The sequence below is a fragment of the Ranitomeya variabilis genome, chromosome 2 (genome assembly GCF_051348905.1).
Source record: "Ranitomeya variabilis isolate aRanVar5 chromosome 2, aRanVar5.hap1, whole genome shotgun sequence".
Taxonomy (NCBI): domain Eukaryota; kingdom Metazoa; phylum Chordata; class Amphibia; order Anura; family Dendrobatidae; genus Ranitomeya; species Ranitomeya variabilis.
The window spans coordinates 48753439-48768540 of record NC_135233.1 but is presented as its reverse complement, the minus strand read 5'-3'; the positions used below and the strand labels follow the sequence as shown (position 1 = coordinate 48768540).

General features: G+C 45.3%; 1 protein-coding gene across 1 annotated transcript in view; it reads right to left on the bottom strand.

The window, feature by feature from the left end:
• The window catches only part of PLEKHH2 (pleckstrin homology, MyTH4 and FERM domain containing H2), a 220612-nt gene extending 206140 nt beyond the window's left edge, over positions 1-14472 (bottom strand). Inside the window, exon 1 of the mRNA XM_077282384.1 lies at positions 14346-14472. The gene's annotated coding sequence lies outside the window, so the exon portion shown is untranslated. The remainder of the gene's footprint in view (positions 1-14345) is intronic.
• Positions 14473-15102: the final 630 nt, after the last annotated feature.

The window sequence follows — 15102 nt, the reverse complement described above, 5'->3', positions numbered from 1 at the left end:
GCCCCGGTCCGGGCTGCAGCAGACTCTAGCGTCCTCGTTAACGGACCGGAGCGACACCGATGGAACCATATTGGGCGCAGGTATGGCCGGCGTCCCTGCTCCCCTCCGCGAGCCCGCTTCCATGACCCACCTCTATCGCAGTAGGGAGCGACTTATCTCGGCAGGGCTAATGGTGCTATCCCCCGATGACCTGGGAAGGATGGTGCCACCGCTGTCGACTGGAGTGGGGGAGCCTGTGGATGTGAGCTTAGATGGAGTAGTTCTTCGGTGGGACACCCCCTGGTTTAGAGCAGATGGATCCCGGGAGAACGGGTCCACTCTTGCGGTGCTTACATGGGAACAATATAGACAGTGCTTGATTCTACAGTGGAAAGGCCGGAAAGAGGCCGAGTCGGTGGGCCCATCGAAAGTACAACAACCCCCTCCGGCATGGGATGACAGAGACGTGACAAGGCGGGGCACTGTGTTGGCCTACCATGCAAGAAGAGGGTGGGGCCTCATACACGAGCCAGGATTGGATACTGACGTTTTTGTTGCGCATTGTAACGTGAGGGCTCCCTGCTGTGGCCGTAGTGGAGAACCCTTGCAAAAGGGGGATTCGGTGACCTACAGCCGCCACCAGAACCCGCTCGGGTGGTATGCACGGAATGTTCGGCGGTGTATGTCTGGAGCCGCGACCCTTACCGCCTCGGACTTGGTCCCAGGAGCACCCGATCTTGTCACCATCGCAACGGTGCGCCTGGTTGCGGCCACCGAGTTGGCCAGTCGAGTTCATCTTCACGTTCGAACCGCGGACGCTGGCACCACGGTGGCTGGGGGGCAGGAGCCCGAGCCGCCTGAAAAAGAGTAAACCTCGGAAACCTGAAAAATGTAAATAGTTACTGTTTGTTCTTTTGTTCCTGTTGCTGCTAAACCCGCCCAGGGTTAATGGATCCCTTTGTTGACCCGGGATCCCTGTGTTTGTTCTGAGTTTTCCTAAAATTTTTGCACAAGTTTAAAGAACTGCAGAAATCATGGACTGTGCATGATTCGAACTTCCCTTGTAAATAGTTTGCACCTTCTTAAAGGTGCTCCCTACTGGTTTTAGCCAAAGACACTTTGCGAAGATATTTGCCCTATTTGTTTGAGCCAAAGACACTTTGTGAAGATACCTTTCCTACCGGTTCTAGTTAAAGACACTTTGCGAAGATACCATACCGGAACCTTTGCGTGGGCTGGTAGGCTGAGAAGACGAGCTACCTTAGAAAGACTTGGTCTCCTCTTAAAGGGGATGTGAGAAACTGAACTTGAGAGAGATACTGTTGCAGAACAGTAATGCCATAATGATGCCTTAAAAAGAAATGTAACTGTTTTACATGCTAAGTTATATGTGTTGAATTTGTTGAAATGTCTAAATAATGTTTGCAGAAAGAAAAGATGCAGAGAGCCCGTAGGGGTAGAGATAGAGGTCTGCATAGTTGAAAGTAAGCAAAGTAATAATGAAGGTGAGGATAGAAGGTAAACCCCGCGTCCCCATTGAAAGTTACTTTGTTACTAAGGACAGAGAGTGACCCGTAGGGGTTAGAGAGTGAGTCCTTAAAGGAGCCGAGTAGAGCTGGCTCAGAGTTCTTTAAACGAAAGGAATGTTATGTCTATACCATGTATAGTAGAGAAAGGCAGTAGGCCCTGGATGAACAGGGCGGTCCTGTAAAAGAAAGGAGAGGCAGTAGGTCTGGTGCCATAGGGACAGGCGGTCCTGCAGGTTCAAAGTAGGAGAATGTGAAGTTACCTTACCCTGTAATGTGATTATAGGAAGGCCTTTGGTAAACTAAGAGTGTATGTTTCTTAAAGGCAATGTTAATTTATTGTTCCAGAATTTGCACTAAGTAGAATACCCGGTTGGGTAACAGGAGTTATGCATAGCCTGTAATTTATAATGTTGACCATGTTTGTAACGTTAAAAGTGTCCTCACCTCCCATAAAGGGAAGCCTGTTCAAGTATACTTATTGTTTTGCACTCAACAAAATTGTATGTCTGTTTACTAATCTGTATTGTTGTTTTTCTTCCCAGTCCCGGAGTACTGTGTTTAACCAGGGGGGAGTGCAGCGCCCCAGAGTTCTGGTCGTTGCAGTACTGTGGCTTCGCCGCTAAGGGGAGCCATGGTACGTTCGATGGCACCGAAGGAGTTCCTCCAATCAGGTATCACAGACACCAATATGTTTCACAGCTGGGCCTCCGGGGGGAGCTAAGGGTGCTATTCATTAGGCCACTCCCCACCATAGTGGGTAAACTGGGGGTCAGGCAGAAAGTTAGAGAGAACGCTGACGGGATTGAACGGAGCAACACCCTGTGGCAGGGGGTGTTGTGAAGGGAGAGACTGTAGGGTCTCTGCCAGGGGTGGGATCCTGGCAGAGGCTTGGCATTGAAAGAACGTAACGGGTCCGCGCAGGCTCCTGGAAGCGGCGGGACTCAAAGAAAGGACTAGAAGCGAGATAGATTGTGCTGAGTGAGAAACGAGATCAAGCAGAAGGAGAATACCAGCAGGGGTTTTGTTGAAAGAGGCAGCACCCTGCTGAGGCGCAATACCGGTGGCCGGAACGCCGAGGGAGTGGATTAGAATACAGCTTCAAGCCATACTCCAAACAGCGGCAGGACAGTCGGTCTCAGGCGGGCTGTCTACCACATATCACCTATGAAGTCTTGGGGGGCAATTGCGGGAGAGGGGCGACTCTAGGGTCCCGGAAGAACTCCAGGCCTACCTGACAAACGGGTGCCATTCCAACCTGAATACAGGGAAGGGGTGGATTGCAGAGGAACATCAAATCGAGTTGTGAGGGAACTTAAGAAACAGACACAACCGTTGTGGGGTTACTTTCCGTAAGCACAGCAGGGAAGGACTACAACACATAGCGCTAGAAGGAAGGCACAGATTTCCACCTGAGAGGAGAACTCTGGAGGTGCCATTGGACCGGCCGGACTTGCGCAGCCTGGTGAACCGTGTTCTGGACTGAGGACTCAGAGATCTCCAGTAAAGAGGTAAAGAGACTGCAACCTGGTGTCCTCGTTATTTACCGCGACTTACACCCCACAACTGCACCGCTCCACCGCTATCATTACTACCACCTATTACACCGGACGTCCCCCACTGACGGACAGGGCCATGGACCGGGTCTAGCCACCGTGACAACCCCGAGACTGAGACCCAGAGGCCCGGCTCCGGGTACCCCTCGGCCCTGCGGCGGTGTGGGGGCGCTCCAGAAGCATATTCCAACTCGGGGAAAAGTCTCTCTCTCTCTCTCTCGTCCCCGGAATACAAAATCCCAAATCAACACTACAAAAACTCAGGCGGCGCATCCGTCGTTGCATACGTTTTAACACTATTTTCTACACATCCGTCGGTACGTCTTCCCGACGCATTAGGACGGGATACTGCCAACGGAAGTGTGAAAGAGGCCTATCGCTATCATAAGGGGAAACATGAATGCCCACAGCAGCACCAGCCAAGCATGTCCAGGACGAAGGAGAAAAGAGTTGTCTCTATAGCTCTGTGTTACATATTAATTTGTTTGGTTACTGATTATGTGTGTGTTTTTCTGCGTATACAGTAGGTTGGGGTCAGATGACCGTTGAAATAATAGGGCCGTCACGTTCACAAATTGCAGATGTGACTCGATCCCTTTTGTAGATCCTTGTGCTCGCGTGCAGGACCTGCCGGTCATCACAAGCACTATCCATAAAACAGATGACAGTAGAGCTCATGCTCACTTAAACATTGGTCCGTGTGTGGTCTGTTTTGCACATGGACCAAAAATGTCACAGCAGTATAGAACCGAGCTAAAGTGTAACTTTCAACCCTTCTTTTATATTTAGTAGGCTCTTCAATGTCCTGCAGATCGAACCACCCAACTATAGCTCAAAATACTGTTCAGAATCGAAGACAGAAAAGCTCAACTCCTGGAGATGAGCTCTTCTGCCACCTGAACTTGATCCTGAATAGTATTTTGAGCCATCAATGGTGGTCTTATGATCGAGTCCACAATGGATCTGGAGGACATTTGGGAGGCTAAAAGATAATAATAAAAAAGACGTGAAAGTTTAGTTCCATAACCACTGCACAATGGGAGCACAAACCTTCGAGAGACAGCTGCTGAAACATTTGACATGAAGCCACTACCTCAGAGTAGAAGACAAGGCACCACGAGGCTTATGAATCATAAATGCCATTATTACAGATGTTAGTGTCTGGCTTAATGGGGTTTTCCGGACTTATGTACATTGACTGCTTAGTCATTGTATCATTCCTTGCCGTAGTCAAAAGGATTTTTCTATTAATTTTTAGAAATTAAAAAATTAAGTGTTACTTCTTGAAACCCCCATCACTCCACCGCCCCTGCTGCAGTTGTCCCAGGTAAGTGATGTCACACAATTCATCAGTCACTTGATCCCTACATCCAGGGTTGGTGTGGCCAACAGGCGAACAAGTAAATCCCACGGTGGGCCACTGTGCCGGAGAAGGACCTCCAAACCTTATGTTTGGCACAGTACACTTATCGCAACATGTTCACACAAGGACAGGATCATTCATTTAACAGACTACTCAGTTTATTATTATATAGCAGCATAGCCAAATTTGTGACCAGGGTCGGGTAATATTTACATATAGCTCTAGAATGGGCCACCGTCAGAATCTCTTAATGGGCCCTTAGCACTTTAGTCCGACACTACTTACACCCAGTCACTGGCCTCAGAAGTCACGTGTGCATGTATGGAAGCTGAACACAGATGTCAACCACTGAGGCCAATGATTGACTGCAGTGGTCAGGTTTGCTGAGGAACCTGATGTAATTTCACCGAGCATGATGATGTTTCACCCATCAATAACCTGACTGCTACAGCCAAAAAGTAGCCCCAGTGGTTAGTCAAGTGATTGATGGATGGGATATCATCTGATCCCGGCAAGGACCACTGAAGCAACAGTACTGGAGCAACATGGAATACAAATAGTATCACCCACAAATAGATGGAAACAACTGTATGTTCTGTGGGTCATATCTCTTATGTCTTGATAATTTGCAATATTGTATTAGCATAGGTAAAAGGTATCAACCTACATTGCATACAGGGGTGGACAAACAGTCATGGCCGAAAGTGTTGGCACCCTTGAAATTGTTCCAGAAAATGAAGTATTTCTCCTAGAAAATCATTTGCAATTACACGTTTTATTATATATGTTATTTTCCTTTGTGTGTATTGGAACAACACAAAACAAAAACAGAGGAGAAAAAGGCAAATTGGACTTCATGTCACAAAAATTCCCAAGAATGGGCCAGACAAAATTGTTGGTATGTTTTCAAAATTGTGTGCAAGAAACTTTGTTTCAAGCATGTGATGCTTGTTCAAACTCACCTGTGGCAAATAAAAGAGGTGGGAAATATGAAAATCACACCTGAAGCCATATAACAAGGGGAGAAGATGACTTGATCTTTGCATTGTGTGTCTGTGTGTGCCACACTAAACATAGAGAACAGATAGAGAAGAAGAGAACTATATGAGGACTTGAGAACCAAAATTGTTGAAAAGTATCAACAATCTCAAAGTTATAAGTCCATATCAGAGATCTTGATGTTCCTTTGTCCATGGTACGCAGCATAATCAAGAAGCTTACAACCCATGGAACTCTAGATGTTGACGGCAGAGAAAAATTGATGATAGGTTGCAACGCAGGATAGTCCGGTGTTGTGTATTTGCTTTTTGCTCCCTCTAGTGGTTACTAGTTTTTTGACTCTGGTTTTTCTGTCATTCCTTTTATCCGCACCTGGGTCGTTAGTTAGGGGTGTTGCTATATAAGCTCCCTGGACCTTCAGTTCTATGCCTGGCAACGTAGTTATCAGAGCTAGTCTGCTGTGCTCTTGTCTACTGATCCTGGTTCCAGTTATATCAGCTAAGTCTGCCTTTTGCTTTTTGCTATTTGTTTTGGTTTTGTATTTTTGTCCAGCTTGTTCCAAATCTATATCCTGACCTTTGCTGGAAGCTCTAGGGGGCTGGTGTTCTCCCCCCGGACCGTTAGACGGTTCGGGGGTTCTTGAATTTCCAGTGTGGATTTTGATAGGGTTTTTGTTGACCATATAAGTTACCTTTCTTTATTCTGCTATCAGTAAGCGGGCCTCTCTGTGCTAAACCTGATTCATTTCTGTGTTTGTCATTTCCTCTTACCTCACCGTCATTATTTGTGGGGGGCTTCTATCCAGCTTTGGGGTCCCCTTCTCTGGAGGCAAGAAAGGTCTTTGTTTTCCTCTACTAGGGGTAGCTAGATTCTCCGGCTGGCGCGTGTCATCTAGAATCAACGTAGGAATGATCCCCGGCTACTTCTAGTGTTGGCGTTAGGAGTAGATATATGGTCAACCCAGTTACCACTGCCCTATGAGCTGGATTTTTGTATTCTGCAGACTTCCACGTTCCTCTGAGACCCTCGCCATTGGGGTCATAACAGTTTGCCAGGCCAGTATTAAATGTTTAATGCATTGCAGAAGAGGGATTATAAGAAAGAAGATTCTGAGTTTTTTTTTTTTTTTTTTTTTCTTCTTCCCCTTTACCTCAGAGTGGCTATGCTTGCTGCAGACATGAATGTCCAGACCTTGGTTACAAGTGTGGACCAGCTGGCTACTCGTGTGCAGGGCATACAAGACTATGTTATCAGAAATCCTAGGTCAGAACCTAAAATACCGATTCCTGAACTGTTTTCCGGAGACAGGTTTAAGTTTAGGAATTTCGTGAATAATTGTAAATTGTTTTTGTCCCTGAGACCCTGTTCATCTGGAGATTCTGCTCAGCAAGTAAAAATTGTTATTTCGTTCTTACGGGGCGACCCTCAGGATTGGGCTTTTTCGCTGGCGCCAGGAGATCCGGCATTGGCTGATCTTGATGCGTTTTTTCTGGCGCTCGGTTTACTTTATGAGGAACCCAATCTTGAGATTCAGGCAGAAAAGGCCTTGCTGGCTATGTCTCAGGGGCAGGACGAGGCTGAAGTGTATTGCCAAAAATTTCGGAAATGGTCCGTGCTGACACATTGGAACGAGTGTGCACTGACCGCTAATTTTAGAAATGGCCTTTCTGAAGCCATTAAGAATGTTATGGTGGGTTTTCCCATTCCCACAGGTCTGAATGATACTATGGCACTGGCTATTCAAATTGACCGGCGGTTGCGGGAGCGCAAAACCGCAAATTCCCTCATGGTGTTGTCTGAACAGACACCTAATTCGGTGCAATGTGATAGAAAAACCGCAAATTCCCTCATGGTGTTGTCTGAACAGACACCTGATTTAATGCAATGTGATAGAATCCTGACTAGAAATGAGCGGAAAATTCATAGACGCCGGAATGGCTTGTGCTACTACTGTGGTGATTCTACACATGTTATCTCAGCATGCTCTAAACGTATAGCTAAGGTTGTTAGTCCTGTCACCGTTGGTAATTTGCAACCTAAATTTATTCTGTCTGTAACTTTGATTTGCTCACTGTCATCTTATCCTGTCATGGCGTTTGTAGATTCAGGTGCTGCCCTGAGTCTCATGGATCTCTCATTTGCTAAGCGCTGTGGTTTTGCTCTTGAACCATTGGAAAATCCTATTCCTCTTAGGGGTATTGATGCTACACCATTGGCAGCAAATAAACCGCAGTATTGGACACAGGTTACCATGTGCATGACTCCTGAACACCGCGAGGTGATACGTTTCCTGGTTTTACATAAAATGCATGATTTGGTTGTTTTAGGGCTGCCATGGTTACAGACCCATAATCCAGTCCTGGACTGGAAGGCTATGTCAGTCTCAAGTTGGGGCTGTCGTGGTATTCATGGGGATTCCCTGCCTGTGTCTATTGCTTCTTCTACGCCTTCGGAAGTTCCGGAGTATTTGTCTGATTATCAGGATGTCTTCAGTGAGTCTGAGTCCAGTGCACTGCCTCCTCATAGGGACTGTGACTGTGCTATAGATTTGATCCCAGGCAGTAAGTTTCCTAAGGGAAGACTGTTTAATCTGTCGGTACCTGAACATACCGCTATGCGTTCATATATCAAGGAGTCTCTGGAGAAAGGACATATTCGTCCGTCTTCTTCCCCTCTTGGTGCGGGATTCTTTTTTTGTGGCAAAAAAGGACGGATCTTTGAGACCTTGTATTGATTATCGGCTTTTAAATAAGATCACTGTCAAATTTCAGTATCCTTTACCGCTGTTGTCTGACTTGTTTGCCCGGATTAAGGGTGCCAAGTGGTTCACCAAGATAGACCTTCGTGGTGCGTACAACCTTGTGCGCATTAAGCAAGGTGATGAATGGAAAACCGCATTCAATACGCCCGAAGGTCATTTTGAGTACTTGGTGATGCCTTTTGGGCTCTCCAATGCGCCTTCAGTTTTTCAGTCCTTTATGCATGACATTTTCCGGAAGTATCTGGATAAATTTTTGATTGTTTATCTGGATGATATTTTGGTTTTTTCTGATAATTGGGATTCGCATGTGGAGCAGGTCAGGTTGGTCTTTAAAATTTTGCGTGAAAATTCTTTGTTTGTCAAGGGCTCAAAGTGTCTCTTTGGTGTACAGAAGGTTCCCTTTTTGGGGTTCATTTTTTCCCCTTCTGCTGTGGAGATGGACCCAGTCAAGGTCCGAGCTATTCTTGATTGGACTCAGCCCTCGTCAGTTAAGAGTCTTCAGAAGTTCTTGGGCTTCGCTAGCTTCTACCGTCGTTTTATTGCTAATTTTTCTAGCATTGTGAAACCTTTGACGGATATGACCAAGAAGGGCTCCGATGTAGCTAACTGGGCTCCTGCTGCCGTGGAGGCTTTCCAGGAGTTGAAACGCCGGTTTACTTCGGCGCCTGTTTTGTGCCAGCCTGACGTCTCACTTCCCTTTCAGGTTGAGGTGGATGCTTCGGAGATTGGGGCAGGGGCCGTTTTGTCGCAGAGAGGCCCTGGTTGCTCTGTTATGAAACCTTGTGCCTTTTTCTCTAGGAAGTTTTCGCCTGCCGAGCGAAATTATGATGTGGGCAATCGGGAGTTGTTGGCCATGAAATGGGCATTTGAGGAGTGGCGTCATTGGCTCGAGGGTGCTAAGCATCGTGTGGTGGTCTTGACTGATCACAAAAATCTGATGTATCTCGAGTCTGCTAAACGCCTTAATCCGAGACAGGCCCGCTGGTCATTGTTTTTCTCCCGCTTTGATTTTGTTGTCTCGTATTTACCAGGTTCAAAGAATGTGAAGGCCGATGCTCTTTCTAGGAGCTTTGTGCCTGATGCTCCTGGAGTCGCTGATCCTGTTGGTATTCTTAAAGATGGAGTTATCTTGTCAGCTATTTCTCCGGATCTGCGACGTGTGTTGCAGAGATTTCAGGCTGATAGGCCTGAGTCTTGTCCACCTGACAGACTGTTTGTCCCGGATAAGTGGACCAGCAGAGTCATTTCCGAGGTTCATTCCTCGGTGTTGGCAGGTCACCCGGGAATTTTTGGCACCAGAGATCTGGTGGCCAGGTCCTTTTGGTGGCCTTCCTTGTCAAGGGATGTGCGGTCATTTGTGCAGTCCTGTGGGACTTGTGCTCGAGCTAAGCCTTGCTGTTCTCGTGCCAGCGGTTTGCTCTTGCCCTTGCCTGTCCCGAAGAGACCTTGGACACATATCTCCATGGATTTCATTTCTGATCTTCCGCTATCTCAGGGCATGTCCGTTATCTGGGTGATATGTGATCGCTTCTCCAAGATGGTCCATTTGGTTCCTTTGCCTAAGCTGCCTTCCTCTTCCGATCTGGTTCCTGTGTTTTTCCAGAACGTGGTTCGTTTGCACGGCATCCCTGAGAATATTGTGTCAGACAGAGGATCCCAGTTCGTCTCCAGGTTCTGGCGATCCTTTTGTAGTAGGATGGGCATTGATTTGTCGTTTTCGTCTGCTTTCCACCCTCAGACTAATGGACAGACGGAGCGAACCAATCAGACTTTGGAGGCTTATTTGAGGTGTTTTGTCTCTGCTGATCAGGACGATTGGGTGACATTCTTGCCGTTGGCTGAGTTTGCCCTTAATAATCGGGCTAGTTCCGCCACCTTGGTTTCGCCTTTTTTCTGCAACTCTGGTTTCCATCCTCGCTTTTCTTCGGGTCATGTGGAGCCTTCTGACTGTCCTGGGGTGGATTCTGTGGTGGATAGGTTGCAGCAGATCTGGAATCATGTGGTGGACAACTTGAAGTTGTCACAGGAGAAGGCTCAGCGCTTTGCCAACCGCCGCCGCGGTGTGGGTCCCCGACTACGCGTTGGGGATTTGGTATGGCTTTCTTCCCGCTTTGTTCCTATGAAGGTCTCCTCTCCCAAATTTAAACCTCGTTTTATTGGGCCTTACAAGATATTGGAAATCCTTAATCCTGTATCTTTTCGTCTGGATCTTCCTGTGTCGTTTGCTATTCACAATGTATTTCATAGGTCCTTGTTGCGGCGGTACATTGTGCCTGTAGTTCCTTCTGCTGAGCCTCCTGCTCCGGTGTTGGTTGAGGGCGAGTTGGAGTACGTGGTGGAGAAGATCTTGGATTCTCGCCTCTCCAGGCGGAGGCTTCAGTACCTGGTCAAGTGGAAGGGCTATGGTCAGGAGGATAATTCCTGGGTGGTCGCCTCTGATGTTCATGCGGCCGATTTAGTTCGTGCCTTTCATGCCGCTCATCCTGATCGCCCTGGTGGTCGTGGTGAGGGTTCGGTGACCCCTCACTAAGGGGGGGGTACTGTTGTGTATTTGCTTTTTGCTCCCTCTAGTGGTTACTAGTTTTTTGACTCTGGTTTTTCTGTCATTCCTTTTATCCGCACCTGGGTCGTTAGTTAGGGGTGTTGCTATATAAGCTCCCTGGACCTTCAGTTCTATGCCTGGCAACGTAGTTATCAGAGCTAGTCTGCTGTGCTCTTGTCTACTGATCCTGGTTCCAGTTATATCAGCTAAGTCTGCCTTTTGCTTTTTGCTATTTGTTTTGGTTTTGTATTTTTGTCCAGCTTGTTCCAAATCTATATCCTGACCTTTGCTGGAAGCTCTAGGGGGCTGGTGTTCTCCCCCCGGACCGTTAGACGGTTCGGGGGTTCTTGAATTTCCAGTGTGGATTTTGATAGGGTTTTTGTTGACCATATAAGTTACCTTTCTTTATTCTGCTATCAGTAAGCGGGCCTCTCTGTGCTAAACCTGATTCATTTCTGTGTTTGTCATTTCCTCTTACCTCACCGTCATTATTTGTGGGGGGCTTCTATCCAGCTTTGGGGTCCCCTTCTCTGGAGGCAAGAAAGGTCTTTGTTTTCCTCTACTAGGGGTAGCTAGATTCTCCGGCTGGCGCGTGTCATCTAGAATCAACGTAGGAATGATCCCCGGCTACTTCTAGTGTTGGCGTTAGGAGTAGATATATGGTCAACCCAGTTACCACTGCCCTATGAGCTGGATTTTTGTATTCTGCAGACTTCCACGTTCCTCTGAGACCCTCGCCATTGGGGTCATAACAGTCCGGATGGTGGATAAGCAGCCCAAATCAAGGTCCAAATAAATTCAAGCTGAACTGCAGGCTCAGAGTGCATCACTGTCAGCACGACATTTGAAGAAATTAAATGCTATGGCAGGAAAGCCAGGAGGACTCCACTGCTGACACAGACTCATAAGAAAGCTAGACTGCAGTTTGCCAAAATCTACGTCGGTAAGCCAAAATCCTTTTGGGAAAGTCTCTTTTAGTCAGATAAGACCAAGATAGAGATTTTTGGTAAAGCACATCATTCTACTGTTTACCGAAACCAGAATGAGGCCTACAAAGAAAAGAACACAGTACCTACAGACAAATATGGTGGAGGTTCAAAGATGTGTTGGGGTTGTTTTGCTACCTCTGGCACTGGGTGCATCGTGACATCTGAAGATTACCAACGGACGTTGCGTTGCAATGTAGTGCCCAGTGTCAGAAAGCTGGGTTTGTGTCCTAGGTTATGGGTCTTCCAGCAGGACCCCAAACAAACTTCAAGAAGTCCCCAGAAATAGATAGAAACAAAGCACTGGAGAATTCTGAAGTGGCAGCAATGAGTCCGGATCTAAATCCCATTGAACACCTATGAAGAGATCTTAAAATTGCTGTTGGGAGAAGGCACCTTGAAATATTAGAGACTTGGAGCAGTTTGTAAAAGAAGGGTGGTCCAAAATTATATCTGAGAGGTGTAAGAAGCTAATTGATGGTTATAGGAAGCGATTGATTGTAATTATTTATTTCAAAGGTTGTACAATCAAATATTAAGTGGAGCGGTGACCACACATGCACATTACCTACCACTCTGACCAATAGAAATAAAAAAAAGAGTTGGTTGCACATGTGTGTTCTATTCACGTGGAACTGGGGAAAAAATAAAGACCAACTGGGGGAAAAAAATTGCTGTGTGTAGAACCGGCCATATTGTTATTATGATGCTGATATACCTTGACCTTGAAGTTCACCTCTTATCTCTGTCGTTCTGGGTTCTTTGGCTATCATTCATATTGTCAGTCTCTTCAATTTGTCATAAATTTTTCTCTTACTCCAGCGAGTTCGGCTACAGTCACATAGACCTTAAACTTCTGAATAATATGCACAACGGTAGTAACAGGATCATCAAGCTGTCTGGAGTTGGTCTTTTAGACTTTACTGTTAACATGTTTGTCTATACTAATTTTTCTAATCTCCTGAGACAACTCTCTCCTTTTCTTTCTTTGCTCCATGTTCAGTGTACACACACCATGATACCAAACAGCACAGTGACTACTTTTCACCCTTCAAATATGTGTTTAGTATTGTAAATGCCCATGATGCCGCTCCATGTTCAGTGTACACACTCCATGAAACCAAACAGCACAGTGACTACTTTTCACCCTTCAAATATGCGTTTAGTATTGTAAATACCCGTGATGCTGCTCCATGTTCAGTGTACACACACCATGATACCAAACAGCACAGTGACTACTTTTCACCCTTCAAATATGCGTTTAGTATTGTAAATACCTGTGATGCTGCTCCATGTTCAGTGTGCACACACCGTGATACCAAACAGCACAGTGACTATTTTTCACCCTTCAAGTAGGCAGTTAGTGTTGTAAATACCTGTGATGCTGCTCCATGTTCAGTGTACACACACATGATACCAAACTGCACAGTGACTACTTTTCATCCTTCAAGTAGGCAGTTAGTGTTGTAAATACCCGTGATGCTGCTCCATGTTCAGTGTGCACACACCGTGATACCAAACAGCACAGTGACTACTTTTCACCCTTCAAGTAGGCAGTTAGTGTTGTAAATACCCGTGATGCTGCTCCATGTTCAGTGTACAAACACCGTGATACCAAACAGCACAGTGACTACTTTTCACACTTCAAGTAGGCGTTTAGTTTGTAAACACCTGTGATGCCAATTACAGAACAGACCTTACTTATGGTCAAATTATTTCCAATGTTTACTATGGGTACCATCATTTTTCTCCAGGCCATTTTAATTTTTTTTCTATTGAGCCAAAGTTCAAAAGCAAAGTCTGATTTTTATTAGTTGATATTCAGGAAATAATTGAAAATGACTTTTGTCAGTTTCAAGTTATTTCAGTGACATTTTCTTGTTTTTTTCCTAGTTTTACAGAAGGGCACCAACAATTTTGTCCTTGTGTATCATTTTATATAACTTTCTATGCCCGTATAGACGGTTTAGCAGGATTGGTCCTACTAAAAGATTTCCATTAATACAATCTAAAGAACCAATATTTCACAATATCCCGTCAACACAGATCGATCAAGATTTGCTGCAGTATCTTGTGTTAATATGTTCTATGTATTATTATTATTATTGGTAATAATAATATTTCGCTATAGTTATTACAAATATTTGGGAAGTTAGGGTATCAGTCAGTGAATGTCACCAATTTCCCCCAAAATTCATTGTACCAGCATATGGGGTAATGTAGAAAGGCTAGACCTGTAATACCAGTTGCACCAAATATATTTATTATATGTCTGAGATATTAAACGATGAGCACTGTTCTAACAATTTGTTGCTAATTTCATCACAAATCTGAATTGTCAGATTGATATTCCAAAATGTGCGTCTCCCGGAAACATTAGCACCTTATTACTGAGAATGAGTTTCAAGGTGTCCCCCCATGGGAACTAATATAAATGCCTTTATTGGCAGCAGCGTGCATAAATGATATTTCTTATCACTGCTCCTGTAGAATTATGATGTAGAAATGAAATATTAATAATCGGGGAAATGTAGGATCAATGGTGATCTGCAGAACTAATGTAATTCTATCATGTCATTTCCCCAGTCAACCTGGTTTTACTTTGCAAACTTCAAGTAATAAAGTTAAAGTACCTGGGAATGAGCTTCAGACAGAACCTAGTGGCCCAACTCCAGTGTGTTGTGGATTTTTTCAGTAATAAATCAGTATCCTAAGAATCCAGCGCTGAAGAAAGTGTCCAGTGAAAGCACACAGCCCAGCAAGAAGGCAGGGGATATAGAAGGAGCTTAGTGATTCACATTTTAATGGAAAGCCCTGCCCCTGAGACACACTAGCAAGGGGGGAGCATCACAGCAGCTTGATGGGGGACGTCAGCAGAAAAGGAAAAACTTTGTCAAAGTGGAATATTAAAGAGCCAAATTTCAAGTTTTAGCCTCATGGAAAGAAAGTGTTCTCACTGGAAACATTTTCCTTACTTAAGTCTTCTATATTGAACTTGCAATAAGCCAAAAAGACAGAAAGTAGAACAGTAAAACACACTCAACTTCCCCAGTGTAACAGGAGAAAGTGTTTGAAAGTTTGTCCTGGGAAAGAATAACTTTTTTGATGTCTATGGCGCCATCTGGTGGTGGAGTTATGTATTTGCGTCTCATGTAGGTCAGCATAATTGAAGTGACACTAAGTGGAATATGAATTTCCCTGCAGGAAAATTTCATTAGTTTTTGATGGAAGTCAGGACTATATATGTAATAGAAAGATACATGATCTCTGTTACAGGAAGTCATAAGACAATCAAGCACACACTGCACCCCCTAACCCCAGCCGCTTCGGGAGGAAATAAAAAGTTCCCTGTAATTTAAATTTAATTCTAGAATGCATGCCAGGTTTTTT